The sequence below is a fragment of the Phyllostomus hastatus genome, unplaced genomic scaffold (genome assembly GCF_019186645.2).
Source record: "Phyllostomus hastatus isolate PE091 unplaced genomic scaffold, TTU_PhHast_1.1 phas_scaffold_1066, whole genome shotgun sequence".
In the NCBI taxonomy this organism is placed as follows: Eukaryota; Metazoa; Chordata; class Mammalia; order Chiroptera; family Phyllostomidae; genus Phyllostomus; species Phyllostomus hastatus.
The window spans coordinates 9,226,934-9,241,236 of NW_025334004.1; the positions used below are offsets into that span (position 1 = coordinate 9,226,934).

At 40.5% G+C, this 14,303-nt stretch overlaps 1 protein-coding gene across 3 annotated transcripts in view; it reads left to right on the top strand.

Moving 5' to 3' along the window:
* Positions 1-14,303, top strand: part of ENTPD1 (ectonucleoside triphosphate diphosphohydrolase 1) — a 108,769-nt gene that overhangs the window by 38,035 nt on the left and 56,431 nt on the right. Inside the window, exon 1 of one of the 3 annotated variants that reach the window (XM_045854323.1) lies at positions 7,197-7,274. The exons of the other annotated variants lie outside the window; for them this stretch is intronic. The gene's annotated coding sequence lies outside the window, so the exon portion shown is untranslated. Of the gene's footprint in view, positions 1-7,196; positions 7,275-14,303 lie in introns of those variants that run through there. 3 annotated transcript variants of the gene reach the window in all.

Consider the following 14,303-nt stretch of genomic DNA (forward strand, 5'->3'; position numbering starts at 1 on the left):
GGATCCAGGTTTGGGATTTACTGCCCAAACATCTGTCCTCTTGTTTCCTACAATACATGCAAACTGAAGTCGAGGTTGCCTGGCAGCTCACTAAAAATAGAAGCATGGAGTTGAGAAGTTAAAACACATTTGTAATAATCAAACAGCAACCTCCCTTTTCTTGATAGAAACCATTGTGTGGTAAACATTCAAATGAATCTTATCCAGTCATTTATTCAACTAACATATGGAGTAGTGACATAGGCCAGACCTCTGATGATTTCTGGAGATCTAAAAGGTACACTCTGTTCTCAAGGTGTTCTCCTCAATTAGACTGACATGGGTGAAAGGCTATGTATAGCATTGTGGGAGGGGTGCTGAGATAGATGCAAAGGAGAGTATTTAATTTATCATTAGAGAAGGGCAAAAGACTTTTAAGAAGACTTCCTGGAAGTGGTGACATGTAAACTGATAATCCTCAGCCTCAATTTCCTCAAGAGTTGGAGTTAGCTAGATAAAGAAGAGAGTAAAGAAGAGTATTTTAAGGAGAAGAAAGAAAAAGGACATTGTACAAGGCATGAGAATATGAAAAAGAAGGGCCAATTTAGAGACTAATACCTTGAACTATGCCTGGATTGTATGGGGACCTGGCCTTAAACTTATTAAAGAGTTTGACTTTTATTTTGAGACACGTGGGTATCATTGAAGAAGTTGGCCCTGGTGGGTTGCATAATCGGATCTGCATTGCTATATGGGTCATGTTAGCTTCAAAGTTGAGGATGGATTGGAAAGGGAAGAGCTAGATGTGGGCAGGCCACTAAAGAAGCTGTTGTAGGAATCCTGTCAAGAAATAAAGAATAAACAAATAGATTTGAGAAATGCTTAGTGGGTATAATCAACAAAACTGGGAATTTGACTGGAGGAAAAAGGAGTCTAGGGAAACTGGGGGCATGGTAGTGACCTTCACTGAGAAGATTATGCAGAAAATTAGAGTGAGAAAGAACATGGTGAGCTTGACTATAGAACACCAAAACAGAGATGTCCAGTGGGGAACTAGAATTATAGATTGGGAGTGAAGAGAAAGTCCTGGACTGGAGGTACACATCAAGGAATCATTGTTGTAGAGATTAAGGAGTCATCCCCGTAAAGATTAGGGAATCATCACCATTCAGTTGGGTGAATGTGTTTAAAATGAGATGAGCCAAGTTTCTAAGATGGAGCTCTGTGGTACATCCCTATTTACAGAGTATGAGGAGAAAGAGGAGCTAGCAAAGTAGTCAGAGAAGTAGGAGGACTACTAGAAGAGCCCAGTGTTATAAGAGCCAAAAAGAGAGAGTGTTTGTAGTGTCAAGAAATTCACTGTGTCAAGCCCAGGCTGGGTGGCTCAGTTGGAGTGTCATCCTGTATATCAAAAAGGTTGTGGGTTTGATTCCCAGTCAGGGCACATACCTAGCTTGCAGGTTTGATCCCTGGTCAGGGGTGTGTACAGGCAGCAACTGATCAATATTTCTCTCTCACATGGATATTTCTCTCTCTCCATCTCCCTGCCTTCCTCTCTTTATAAAATCAATAAACATATCCCCAAGTGAGGATTAAAAAAAGTTAACAGCATCAAATTCTACAGAGAGTATAAATACGGGAAATCGTTCTTTGGATATTTGTGTGAGTGGCTTTCACACAAGGATGTCCAACATGCAGGATGTCCCACAGGTCACCTGCAGACCAGGTTAGCTATGAATTCGGCTCAAAACAAAATTGTAAATTTACTTAAAATCTTTTTTTTGGCTCAGCAGTTTTCATTAGTGTTTGTATATTTAATGCGTGGCCCAAAACAGTTCTTCCAGTGTGGCCCAAAGACACCAAAATGTAGGACACGCCTGCTACAGGAATGGTGGGGCAGAATTCAGGAGTGGTGGATCAAAGAGTGAGTGAGTTGTGGGGAGGTGGAGTTTAGGAAAGCACAGAGTACAAGGAGAAACAAACAAAGAATTGGTGTGGCCTAGATCAGCTCACTGGGGATGCATAGGGAGAGAGACCTGAAGGTAAGAAAAGTGGAATGAAAATACCAAAGCTCTGAGAAGATAGGGAGTAGCTTTTCTCCACTCAGTCCTAAGATAGTAGGTGGAGGGTGGGCCCAACAGTGTCTTTGTAATTCAAGTTAACTGTCTTGTTCCTAAAGATGAGTCTACCAGTGCGTCATTCCCAGAGGTCAATTGTAGACAATGAAGACTTTCCCAGAAGGTGGAGTAAAATTTTCCTCTTCAAATCATGTACTCCCAGAGTCTTTGGGTTTGCAGATATTTCTAGGAAGAATTTAAAATATTTTATCGGTCATCTCCAAGTACCATATTGTATGCTTCCTTTTGTCGGGTATCCTGAGCTTTTGCTGAGGTGAATACACTTTTTCCTCCACTCAAAACATTGAAATCCCAAAGAAGAAAAAGCATACAGAATCACTCTTTTAAATTTTAAAAATTTTAAATTTTATTTACTTAGTGTCAGAGAAAGGGGAAGGGAGGGAAAAAAGAGAGGGAGAGAAACATGGATTGGCTGCCTCTAGCATGCTGCCAAACAGGGACCTGACTCATAACAGTTTGGGTATGAACCAGCAACCTTTAGGTTTATGGGATGACACCCAACCCACTGAGCTGCATCTGCCAGGGTAGAATCATCTCTTATCTACTTTGACCTTCCAAGTCTGTTCCTTGTCCTGCTGCATCCTTCCTACCTTGGTGAGTCTGAGCAAATTCGAAAAAGCAGACTGCCTGGCTGTGAGCAAGAAGTGCACAGATTGTGCTGTACTTGTGGTACCTGTGGTCTCTGCATTGCATCTGTGGGGAAAAACAATCTATTTTCCCTTATAGAATAAAAAGACTGAGAATCTTGTGAAACCAAACATGCAAAAGATAGACATAAAAGATGGGCATACATACCCACTTACTGTTTAACAATGATCAGCTAATTTTTTTTTCCAAGATATCATGGCAAGATAACTTGGTGAACGTCAAGTAATAGTGGGAGCTATTAGTTTGATTACTGGTATTTTAGGAGGCTCATCTTTCACCACTATGAAGGAAGAACTTTCAGGAAAATGGCATACGTGAGTCATGGGCCCAAGCACCTTCTCCCCCTAGACTTTACTGGTGACACACCACACTGACCAATTCTTTTAGTTGTTGTCTTTTCACTCAATGCAGATGACCTGAAATCACCATACTCACACATTCTTTCTTCATTTAGGGTACAAAATTGAGAAGGACACCACTTTCTTAGCTGTACTCTGGATTTGAGGAAATACTCAGGTCAAAAGATTGAACATACTTTTTAAAGAGTGGGCAATTTTGGTAGGAGCTGCTGTCATCTGTCATGTATTGGTCTTAACCAGTTTTGCTTGAGGAGGACACTTCTTTCTCCAAGGTCCAGGGACCTTTCTCTAACCCCTACTGCCTTCTGCCTTACTAAATGAATACAGAAAATATGCTTTAGAAAATCTGGGGACTCTTAGATTGCCCCTCCCAAATATCAGTTGTGTCTGTCACACCTTTGAAAAAACTAGATACTAATCAATTTAAGATTGAGTTTTCACATAAGTATCTGAAATGCTGTTACTCAGTGTTGATGGCTGAAGAGAGGCAGCTGCTTAGATACCAGATGATCTGTGACAGAATTACCATGGACATTTAGAAACTTGATCATATCTTAACCAGAGAGTATTCCTTCTTGTACTAATATATAACAGAAGAGGTGCCTAGGAGCTAGTGCCAAATTTCCCTCAAGACAAAGCTTTATATCTACCCCAAGTCCTACCAAGTGAGACCTGACAATTCTGCCTCAAAGTATACAAAAGAGATGATATTGATCTGGAAAGAATGAATCAAAGGAGACCAAGAGATGGCTGCTTGGACTAAGCAGGTTAGTGAGTGGCTAGTAGGGTAGGTGAGTGGGCAGATAGCAACAAAGTCAACATTAAACCACCAGTGCACAACTTCCCATTTCCCCAATGCCCATCTTCCAGGCTCCTACCATCTTTGCCATTTACTCCAAACTGGAAACATTCTTCAACTCAAAGCCTATGAGTTATCAGGAAATTCAATTAAGAATTTTAAATTGTTTAGAGAATTAAGGAAGGAAGGAACAAAAGAAGGAAGATAGATAAGGGAGGGCCAGAGGAAAGAGAAGAGAGAAGGGAGGGGAAAAAAGGAGGGAGGGAGTAAGGAAGATCATGTGGTAAAATATTTTAAGAATTGTTCAGTGCAGAAGGGAATTAACATGCAGGCAGGAACTGCTATCCTTGAGGGACGTACTTGGAGGGTGGGCCCATGGCTAGTGTCTCAGATTTTGGATTTCAGGGATGTTCTCACCATTCTGAGAACTGATGGGGTTGGCTTGCTGTGCCTGGACTATTTGTGCAGGGCACCTGGTTTGTGCTGGGCATCTGCTTTCCTTTGGGGAATTTGGAATATTGGTGAATGCTAGACGGAAGGTGCCCATTGTACTGGCCTTCAGTGAAAGCCTTGGCAACAGGGTCTCTGGTATGCTTCCCTGATAGATATTTCACAGTTGGGGGGATTATGTCCTATGGACTCTACTGAGGGAAGACCCTTGGGACACTTGCATGTGGTTTTCCCCAGACTTTGTCCCATACTTTCTCTTTGCTGATTTTGCTTCATATCCTTTCACTATAATTAATCTTAGCTACAAGTATGAATATATGCTGAGTCCTCTTAGTGAATCTATAACCTTCCAGAGTTGACTATGCCTTTACCCAGTAAGAACATACTACACACATTATTCCATAGCTTACTTTTAACATATACAATATTTGAAGACAGTTTGCATCAACATTCATGAATCTCAATCTTTTCCATGCCTGCATAGTATTATTTATAGCTGTACTAGAATTCATATAGCCAGACCTCAATTAATGGACCTTTAGTCATTTTTAGTCTTACTTTTACAAATAATGCTACATTGAACATCCTTATATGTGCAACTTTTTATACATTCATAAAAGTCATCAGCATATTAAATTTCTAGAAGTAGAATTCTTGGGTCAAAAGATATATGTAGTTTTTGATAATATTGCAAAATTTCCTCCCACCTAAGAGGTAATATGAATTTTTGCTCCCACCAACATATAAGAAATGCTTGTTTTCCTACAACCTTGTTGATATATACAATTTCTCTATTGAATTTTTAGTTAAATTTACCCATTTCAGGTGTATAGTTCTTTGAATTTTAATAAGTATATATAGTCTTCTAACCAAAAGTATTCTATTCCAAGAGTATTCTATCATCTCACAATGTTCCCTTGTGGCCCTTTGTAGTTGGTTTTCTGTCTCTGCACTTTTGCCCACTGATTTAATTTTTTGTCCTTAGTTTTGCCTCTTCCAGAATAGCATATAAATGAAATCATATAGTACATAGCCTTTTGAGTCTGCCTTCTGTCATTTAGCATAATGCTTTTGAGGTTCATCCATCTCATTGCATTTATCAGTAGTTTATGCCCTTTCCATTGCTGAGTAGAATTCCATCATATGGTTTTATTACAGTTTTGGTACATTCACTAGTTGATGAGCATTTGGATTATTTTGAGTTTTTGATAATGAATAATGCCATTAGAAATATAGGTACAGTTTTTATGGAGACAGGTTTTTGTCTTAATTTTTCTTGGGTAAATACTTATGAGTGGGATTGCTTGGTCATAGGGTAAGTATATGTTTACTTTGAAAAGTGTCTGTGCCATTTTACATTCTTAACAGCAATGTAAAAAAGTTCCAGTTGCCCTGCATACTTGCCAACATTTGGTAGTGTCGACATTTTTATTTTGGCTATTCCAATAAATATGAAATATTATTACATATTTATCAAACTTTTGAAATTTGCTATTCTGATAAGTGGTAACAGTATCTTATTGTTTTTCATTTACATTTCTTTAATTAAGGTTAATTAGAATACATTTAATATATTGAGAATATATATATTTCTTTTTTTGAATTGTCTATTCATATGCTTTGTCCATTTTTCTATTAGGTGGGCTGATCATTTTCTTAATGCGTTTTTTTTTAAGATTTTATTTATTTATTTTAGAGAAATGGGGAAGGGAGGGAGAAAGAGGGGGAGTGAAACATCAATGTGTGGTTGCCTCTAGCACACTCCATACTGGGGATATGGCCTGCAACCCAGGCATGTGCCCTAACTGGGAATCAAACCAGCGATGCTTTGGTTCACAGGCCTGCGCTCAATCTGCTGAGCTACACCAGCCAGGGCCTATTAATGCGTTTTAATGACTGTATATATTAAGGAAACCAAGTATTTCATGGTTGTAAACATTTTCCCCAGTTTGTCATTTTTATTTTGTTTATGCCATATTTTGCTGCAGGAATATTTTTTTGCTTCTGACTTTTGTACCTTATGGATACAAAAACGGGCAGGTAGAAATGAGAGGATTTATGAATGTAAGATATAGAACACAGTGAACTGTAAGGCTAGGTGACCTGGGTGGGTCAGTTCACTCCCTCCACACCATGACCCCCACACCAGTGATATATGGTCAGTACAGATTTCCTCAGTCTTTCTCATTGGCTACAAATAACCAAGGCTTGTTGAGAAATGCAGCTGCTTTGAGAAATTGTAGAGTCCCCAGGGCATAATTCTTCAATTTCAGATGTGGAAGAGGATTCATTTAGTGGAAGCAATGTGCTTACTGCAGAGACCATCAATACATGAGATTGTTATGCTTGTTGGCTGGGACACAGGGAATTCCAGTCTGTAGTCTTAGTGATATCACTTTGACGGAAACAACCCTCCTCCTTGCCAACCCTATATTTGAATATGGGATTCCACAATGCCCACAAAGACCTATTGTGCTCCATGCAATCTATGTCCAAAAGAATTTAGGAGAGGCTGAAGGGTGTGGGTGAGGAGGTAGATGGTATGGTGCGAGGAAGTGAGGAGGAAAGCGAGGAAAGGGGACTCTTTTGCTTCCTTATTTCCCACATATAGAGCCCACATTGGCATTTGATTTTTGCAGTCATTAACATTTTTAGAGTCAGTCACACCAAGTGCAAAGTCAGTTACTTGCTGCTAATCTGAGAGGATTGCAACCCACAAGAAGAAGAACTATGGGGGTGGGGAGCATGGGGTTGGCAGAATCTGATTGGCAGGAAGAGCTTGTTTCCCTACCCCCAAACCCCCTCTCCTGTTTTCACTTCCTGTGTGTCACTAAATGGGATCTTCCCACACAAAGCTGAGCCTCTGAGGCATTCACCCAGGATCACCCAGGCTAGTTTAAGGTAAATGCACTCCTTTTCTTACCAAAGAGCTGTGAACCGAGAATAACCAGCTAATTAACATTTGAAAGAGTAGAAATAAAAGATCATAAGTAATGCAAATAACTTCCTCTGAAGTCTGTGGTTCAAAAAATCAGCGAGATAGGACATGGGTTATTTATTCAATTACCTGTCTTTCTACTTCTCTTTTCATTTCCCTAAACACACATCTTTCTTCTGCTCTTATTCTCTGTCTTTCCTGTGTCCATCTTGTTTTCCCTCCATCTCCTTTGACTTTTGCCCTTTAACTAACTGGTTATCACTGAGGCCTTGAAGTTCATATTCAGCATTTGTATATTTATTGACATTGCACTGGCTTCCTTGATTTAAAAACAGGCAGGAAAAAACACCAACCAAATTAAACTGCTTTATCTTCAAACTTGACTCTGGATTTATTAATTGAGAAAAAATGGGGTTGAGGAATATATGACATAGACTAAGATCTTCCCATTGCCATTTGGGTGAATTCTTTTGCATTGGGTCAACTGAAAAGGAATGAACCTGAGTAATTTCTACATGTCTCTAATGCAGGGCCATGGATGTAGCAGTGGAATGGAGAGACTAGGATCAAATCCTTGCACTGCCTTTTGCAAGAGTTATAACTTTGAGCAAGTCCTCAAAGTCCCTGAGAATCATAATTTCCGTCTTGGCCATCTAGCTGTCAGCTTCTGAATCTCAGAGACCAATCATTCTTATATTTTTAAAGGTACAACATTGTTTGGTATCATTACTGACAACAGTCCAGACAGCCCCTCCAGCCAGTCACTTTTCATTTCTGGATGATGAGACTGACTCCCACATATAGCATTAGTACCATGTACCAGGCACTGCAGTAAGCCACAGTTATATGGTATAGGGTTACATGGTAGTGAAACGCTTAGCCTCTGGACCCAGGATGCCTGTGTTTAATTCTGGATCCCAACATTTACATCTGTGTAATTTTGGGCAACTTAACCTCTCTGTGACTCCATTTCCTAATCTGTAAAGCGATAATAATGATAATAATAATAGTACCTGTAATTATGACTTTATTTAGAAGTAGGGTCTCTGCAAATGTAATTAAGGATCTTAAAATGAGATAATTCTGGATTTAAGGTGGGCCCTAAATCCAATGACTGCTGTCTTGATAAGTCAAAGGAAAGAGAAAAAGGCCTTGTGCAAATGGAGGCAGAGATTGAAGTGAGATAGTCACAAGCCAAGGAGCTCCAGAAGCCAGCAGAAGGTAGAAGAGGCAAGAAAGGAATCTTCTCCAGAGCCTTTGGCCCTGTTAACACCTGGACTTCTGACCTCCCTATTGTGAGAGAATAAATTTCTATTAAGTCACCACCAAGTTGGTGGTAATTTGTTGTGACAGTCCTGGGAAACTGATATAGATAGTAGTACATTACTGCATAGGGTTGTAGTGAGGGTTATATTAGTTGCTATATTTAAAGCGCTGAAAGCAGAATTTGGAATATAGTGAAGGCTCTAAGCATAGGCTGTTATGTATTGTAAGCTCATTGAATGTGACTTAGCAACCCTATGATATAGGTACAATTAGGACTCCTGTTTTGCACATGAGACTTAGACTTAGCAAAGGTAAGCTTGTCTGGACTCTGCTTTCACTTGAGCCATACCTCAGAAGTCTGTGGAGTCTTGGTACAGAACAAACAAGGGGGGCCTGGGACAATATACTATTATTGAAAAAAAAGCCCCCAGGTCCATCATGTCCACCGCCAGAGGAAAGACGTCTCTTAATGCCAGAGATTTGTGAAAAGGAAAGGAAACGTTTATTTAATGCTATACAAACTTAAAGTAGTGACCTAATATCTTTATCAAAAATCCTAAAGTCCCTTTAAACACCCACAAACAGACATAGTCCTTCCTTCCTTCCCCCTTTGCCCAGTCCAGAGTACCATATCTCAGGAAAGGAAATAGAAGTCCATGGCTCAGGCAGTCCTCTGGTTATTCCCAGTTAGTACTCCATCTCAACTGGGAGACCTCCCTGGGTTCCTGGCACCCTCAGCTGAGTCGCCAGGATCTCTGCTAAAACCAGGTGGTGGTTCCCCCTTCTAAAGCTGCAGGGGTCCCCACTCTGGCAAAGGCGCGTGGTCCTCTCTCCCAGGGCCACGGGAGTCCCCACTCAGCCAAAACCGCGTGCTTCTCCCTCCCTACAAAGCTGTGGGAAGGGAGAGTCCTCACTCTGCCAAAGCCGCGTGGCTCTCTCTCTCAGGGCTGCCACACCTAGGTTTAAATCCCCTCGCCAATCTTCCTCTGCAGCCCCATTTCCGACTCCTCCTACACTCAGCTTCACATGCCAGAACTCATATCCTTCCAGCTTTACTGGACTGCCATCATGAGTCTGGGCAGGTGTGGCCCCATGTCATGGAGCCAATCTTCTCCAAGCTCCCACACAGGCGCTGTAACTCGGGGGACCTGCCCCCCAGTTACATCTTGGTGGGGTAGTTACTTCCATTCCCCTGGTTCAGGGCAAGGCCACAGCTATTTAACATATCTAAGTGACCAGCCAAAGGCTATAGATATGTTAAATGACCACACCAGAGGTTAGCTGCAAGGCTGTTGCTGTGCAAAACAGCTCTGAATGGCCCTGCTCCATTTGTCCCTTCCCCCAACCCACACCTGGGGAGTGGGAGTGAGGACATCCAAAAATCTCCTGGACACCTTAAGTTCTGGACCCCATTTCAAATGCCCATTTGGGGTCCCCCCTCTTGGCTGCACCCTGTAACAGTCTGACTTTCTGTTGATGGCTACTGATGACTGTTGACTTGGTAACTCCTCAAGATAATGCTCACTCAGTCAGTGTTCTTTGGTCATGAGCTGCTAAGATCACAAGATATAGAGAAGACCTTCATGTGATGGTGTTCATTCCTTCTTGCTGCGTCTTCCCAGCCTTGGTCTCAGCACAAGCTCCACTCTAACAGAGCCAGGCCTTCTTCAAACTTGGCTGTGTGGTTGTCTCATGACCTGACCTCATTGAGATACATTTAGTACCTCCTCACAAGGGGCAGGGATGTGCTGTCTAAAAAGCCACACCCTCCCTTCTCTAAGGACTTTAAAGTCCCCAATGCTCATGCTGAGTGTGGCTTATACAAATGACTAGAAATAAGTCATATCACTTTAGGTAAGGGAAAAACTCTCACCGGAACCTGCAAGGTCTTACAAGCAAGGCAACTAGCTACCCCCTTGACCATCTCTTACTATTCTCCCCTCATCACTCTTCTGGCCACATTGGACTCCTGGTCAGGCATTGTCCCATTTCAGGGCCTTTGCACATGCAGTTCTGGTTGCCTTATATGCTCTTGCCCTAGAGGTACACATGCATTCTTCTTATACTCAATATCACCATCTCAGAGAGGCCTTTCGTAACCACCCTATCCACGCTTTTCACTTTTCCTTTCTTTCCTTCCTTAACAGTTATAATTATGTAACATACTATAAATTTTACTTATTTATCTTGTTCATTGTCTTTTCCCCAAAACTAGAATATAGCACTATGAAAATGGGGTAATTTATCTGTTTTGTTCACTGCTGTAGCTCAGAGCCTAGAGCAGGTCTAGTGCATAGTATAACACATCTAACAAATAAATGTCGAATGACTAATTTAAAGAGTAAATGAATCACAGCCCCCTCCCCAGCAACAGCTATAGTACTCCCAAACTGAAATGGGTCAATCCATTAAATATCTAGGGATAGCACAGGAAGAGATGACTACCAGAACAACTGAGCTCAAGCACACGGAGGGGAACACATCCTCCTATTGAGGCTGATTTTGAAGGAGACGAGGAAAAGACTTATGAAGAAAGAGGGACATTGGATTCCAAGTGAAGGAAATCTCAGAAATTTTTCAGGAAAAGTCAGAACCCAAAATTCATTTATTCATTCAACTGGGAATAAACAATGAATAAGCCAGAAAAAAAAAAGTCCCTTCACTCAGAGAACGTACATTCTACTGGTCATAATGTTAAGCATTATGATCTTTCAAACAAATATCTGTTTATTGGAATGATGAGATGGGAAGGGCTTAAATTTCCAAAGGGCTGAGAGATCTAGGTAGACCACTGTGGCTTTCATCTGGAAGTAAGAAGCTACCTTAAATTCTTGATCAGGAAGAGCTCTGGCAATGTCAGTTATGGAAGGTTTCTGCAGCCACACAAGGTATGAATTCTGATAGGGAAGGGAATTAGAAAGGGTGGGAGATATCAGAAAGGGCTGTTGTAGAAGAGGTGGGGACAGGAACGGGAGTGGATAGTATCATAGAAGATGCTAAGGCAGATGGAATGAAGTAACTGAGAAAGACCTTAAAGCCCTAGTGTGAGAATAATTTAACTATGTCACCAAGAAGAACTCCTTGATGGAGAGGAAGGGAGATGGTAGAGATGGTGTGGAGACTTTGACTCCAGGAACTGGGGGAATAACAAGGCCAGTTTAGGACCAGTTTCCTGAGCTTTAGTGATGGTTCCATCACTGGGCTGTGTAAACATAGGAAGGTCCATTGCACCTCACTGTTTATTCGCCAGTGCTTGTCTATATTTGCTGTTTTGTTCTCTGTGTGACAAGCCAAGCTTAGTCTGGATGTGACCTGTCAGAAACTGGAAACAATTTGGATCCAGTGAGTCACACTGGATCTGCAGAACTGGAAAAGCAAAACTTTTGTTTTTGCCCAAGACCTACCACATCTGGCCAACACCCTGAATCTTATTATTAATGGAGTAAAATTTTAAGATATCTTTGGTATCATGAAGTTAAGATGCTGAGATTTCTCTGTACAGCAGAATTTTGACTGAGGACAAAATTAAATAATTCTGATCTTCACTGTAATATTATACTAACTTCACTGTAATAGGTTGTCATAATGACTGTTTCTGCAAGAATCAAAAACCTATTTTTTTCTACCTCTGATATGTCTTGAAATCAGTCTGTGTCTACTCAAAGCTTGGGTTTCCTTCAATTTTGTTTCTCTGTTAAATGAAGAGTTGAAACTTCTACCTATTCTCTTATTTTAAACAGAAAATCCTATTCATTAGTCACATAAAAAGAAAACAAATGGAAGGGAAGAGGTAGTCTTGAATTCTCTAGCATAATGAGACAATTAAAAGGAAAACAAAATTCTTTGCCATAAGATACTTTTGATAAAAATGTTTCTTGAAATCATTTCCCATTGTATGATAGAAACCACATTGCTGTAATCCACAAGGCAAATGAAGGGCTTTTCAGGGGAAGGCAGTCATTGTGAAATTTCCATAATAGAACTTGGCTGTAGCAGGCATGACATTTGAAAGAGCACTGGGGGTCCAAGAAGAGGAGGTAGTCACCTGAGTTGTTCATTTTTCATGATAAGCCCACCTGGACCCCCATGTGTAGCATTATCTGCCAGACCATAGAAAATAGTATTTTAATTACTTCTCTCTGTATAATCTAGTCAGTTACAAGAAAAACAAAGCTGACCATTATTTTTTGTTACTGAAACTTTTGAAAATTGTGTATGAAAAGTTCCTAAGCTTTCTCTCTGATCCAAGTTCTTTCTTATCAATTTCTTTAATAAGGAGAATTTAATGAAAGGCTTTAATATATTCTAATAATTTGGATATCATTGCAAAAGCAGGGCAAATGTGGAAAACTATATTTTCAACTGTTCAGGGATAATAATGAATTAGTAAATATTCTTATTAGGAAAAGGAAGAAACACCCAGTTGCCCACTTCAGAATGTTTGCTGTTGCTGTTCCCTCTTCCTGAGTGTTCTTAACTCTTTCTCATAGCTGGTGTTTAGTCATCATCTAAGTCTTGGCTCAAATGTCACCTCCTCAGAGAGGTGTTCCTGACCCTCAGTTGAATCCCTCCCCACAACTCAGCTGCAAGTCACTATATAACATTCCTTGGTTTTAACTTCTTAGTGCTTACCATGACCTGAAGTCACTTATTTATGTACTACTTTCCTGGTTTATCTATCTCCCCAACTAGATTATGAACTCCAAAGAATGGGAACCCTGTTGGTCTTTTTCATTGGGTGCTAAGATTAGTGCCCAGGTAGATGCAGAAGGAAAATGAGATGGCAAAATTCTCATCCTTATGCAAACACAAGAATTAAAAAAGTAGACCTTTTTGAACAGCTGGAGGAGGGTAAAACATTCAAAGTTCCAGTACAGTAGAAACACTGCTGCAGTATTCTGCCATCGGGTATTAGATTTGCAATTGTTCACCCAAAGTGTGTGCTTGCTATAAGCTGTTTGTCAGTATCACAACTTTGGGACCCCTGAGGTAGATAGTACTTAAGGGGCTCTTTTCCGGATCCAGAGTCCTGGCATCAAACAGGACATTTCTGCCACACCAGTTGCATCAGGATGTTTTGACTTTAAGATATTAAAATCCTGACTTCAACTGGATCTAAGCATACTTTTTTTAAAACTATTTTATTGATTATGCTATTATAGTTGTCCCATTTTTCTCTTCCCTTTATTCCCCTCTGCCCTGCACCTCCCCTTCCCACCATCATTCCCCTACCTTAGTTCATGCCCATGGGTCATACATGTAAGGTTTTTGGCTTCTCCATTCCCTATATTATTCTTAACCTTCCCCTGTCTATTTTGTACCTACCATTTATGGTTCTTATTCCCTGTACCTTTTCTCCCACCCTCTCCATCCCCCTCCCCACTGACAACCCTCCACATGGTCTCCATTTCTGTTATTCTGTTCCTATTCTAATTGTTTGCTTAGTTTGTTTTTGTTTTTCTTGTTTTAGGTTTGGTTGTTGGTAGTTGTGACTTTGTTGTCATTTTACTGTTCATATTTTTTATCTTATTTTTCTTGATAAGCTCCTTTAACATTTTATATAATAAGGGCTTGGTGATGATGAACTCCTTTAACTTGACCTTATCTGAGAAGCACTTTATCTACTCTTCCATTCTAAATAAGAGCTTTGCTGGATAGAGTAATCTTGGATGTAGGTCCTTGTCTTTCATGACTTTGAATACTTCTTTCTAGCCGTTTCTTGCTTC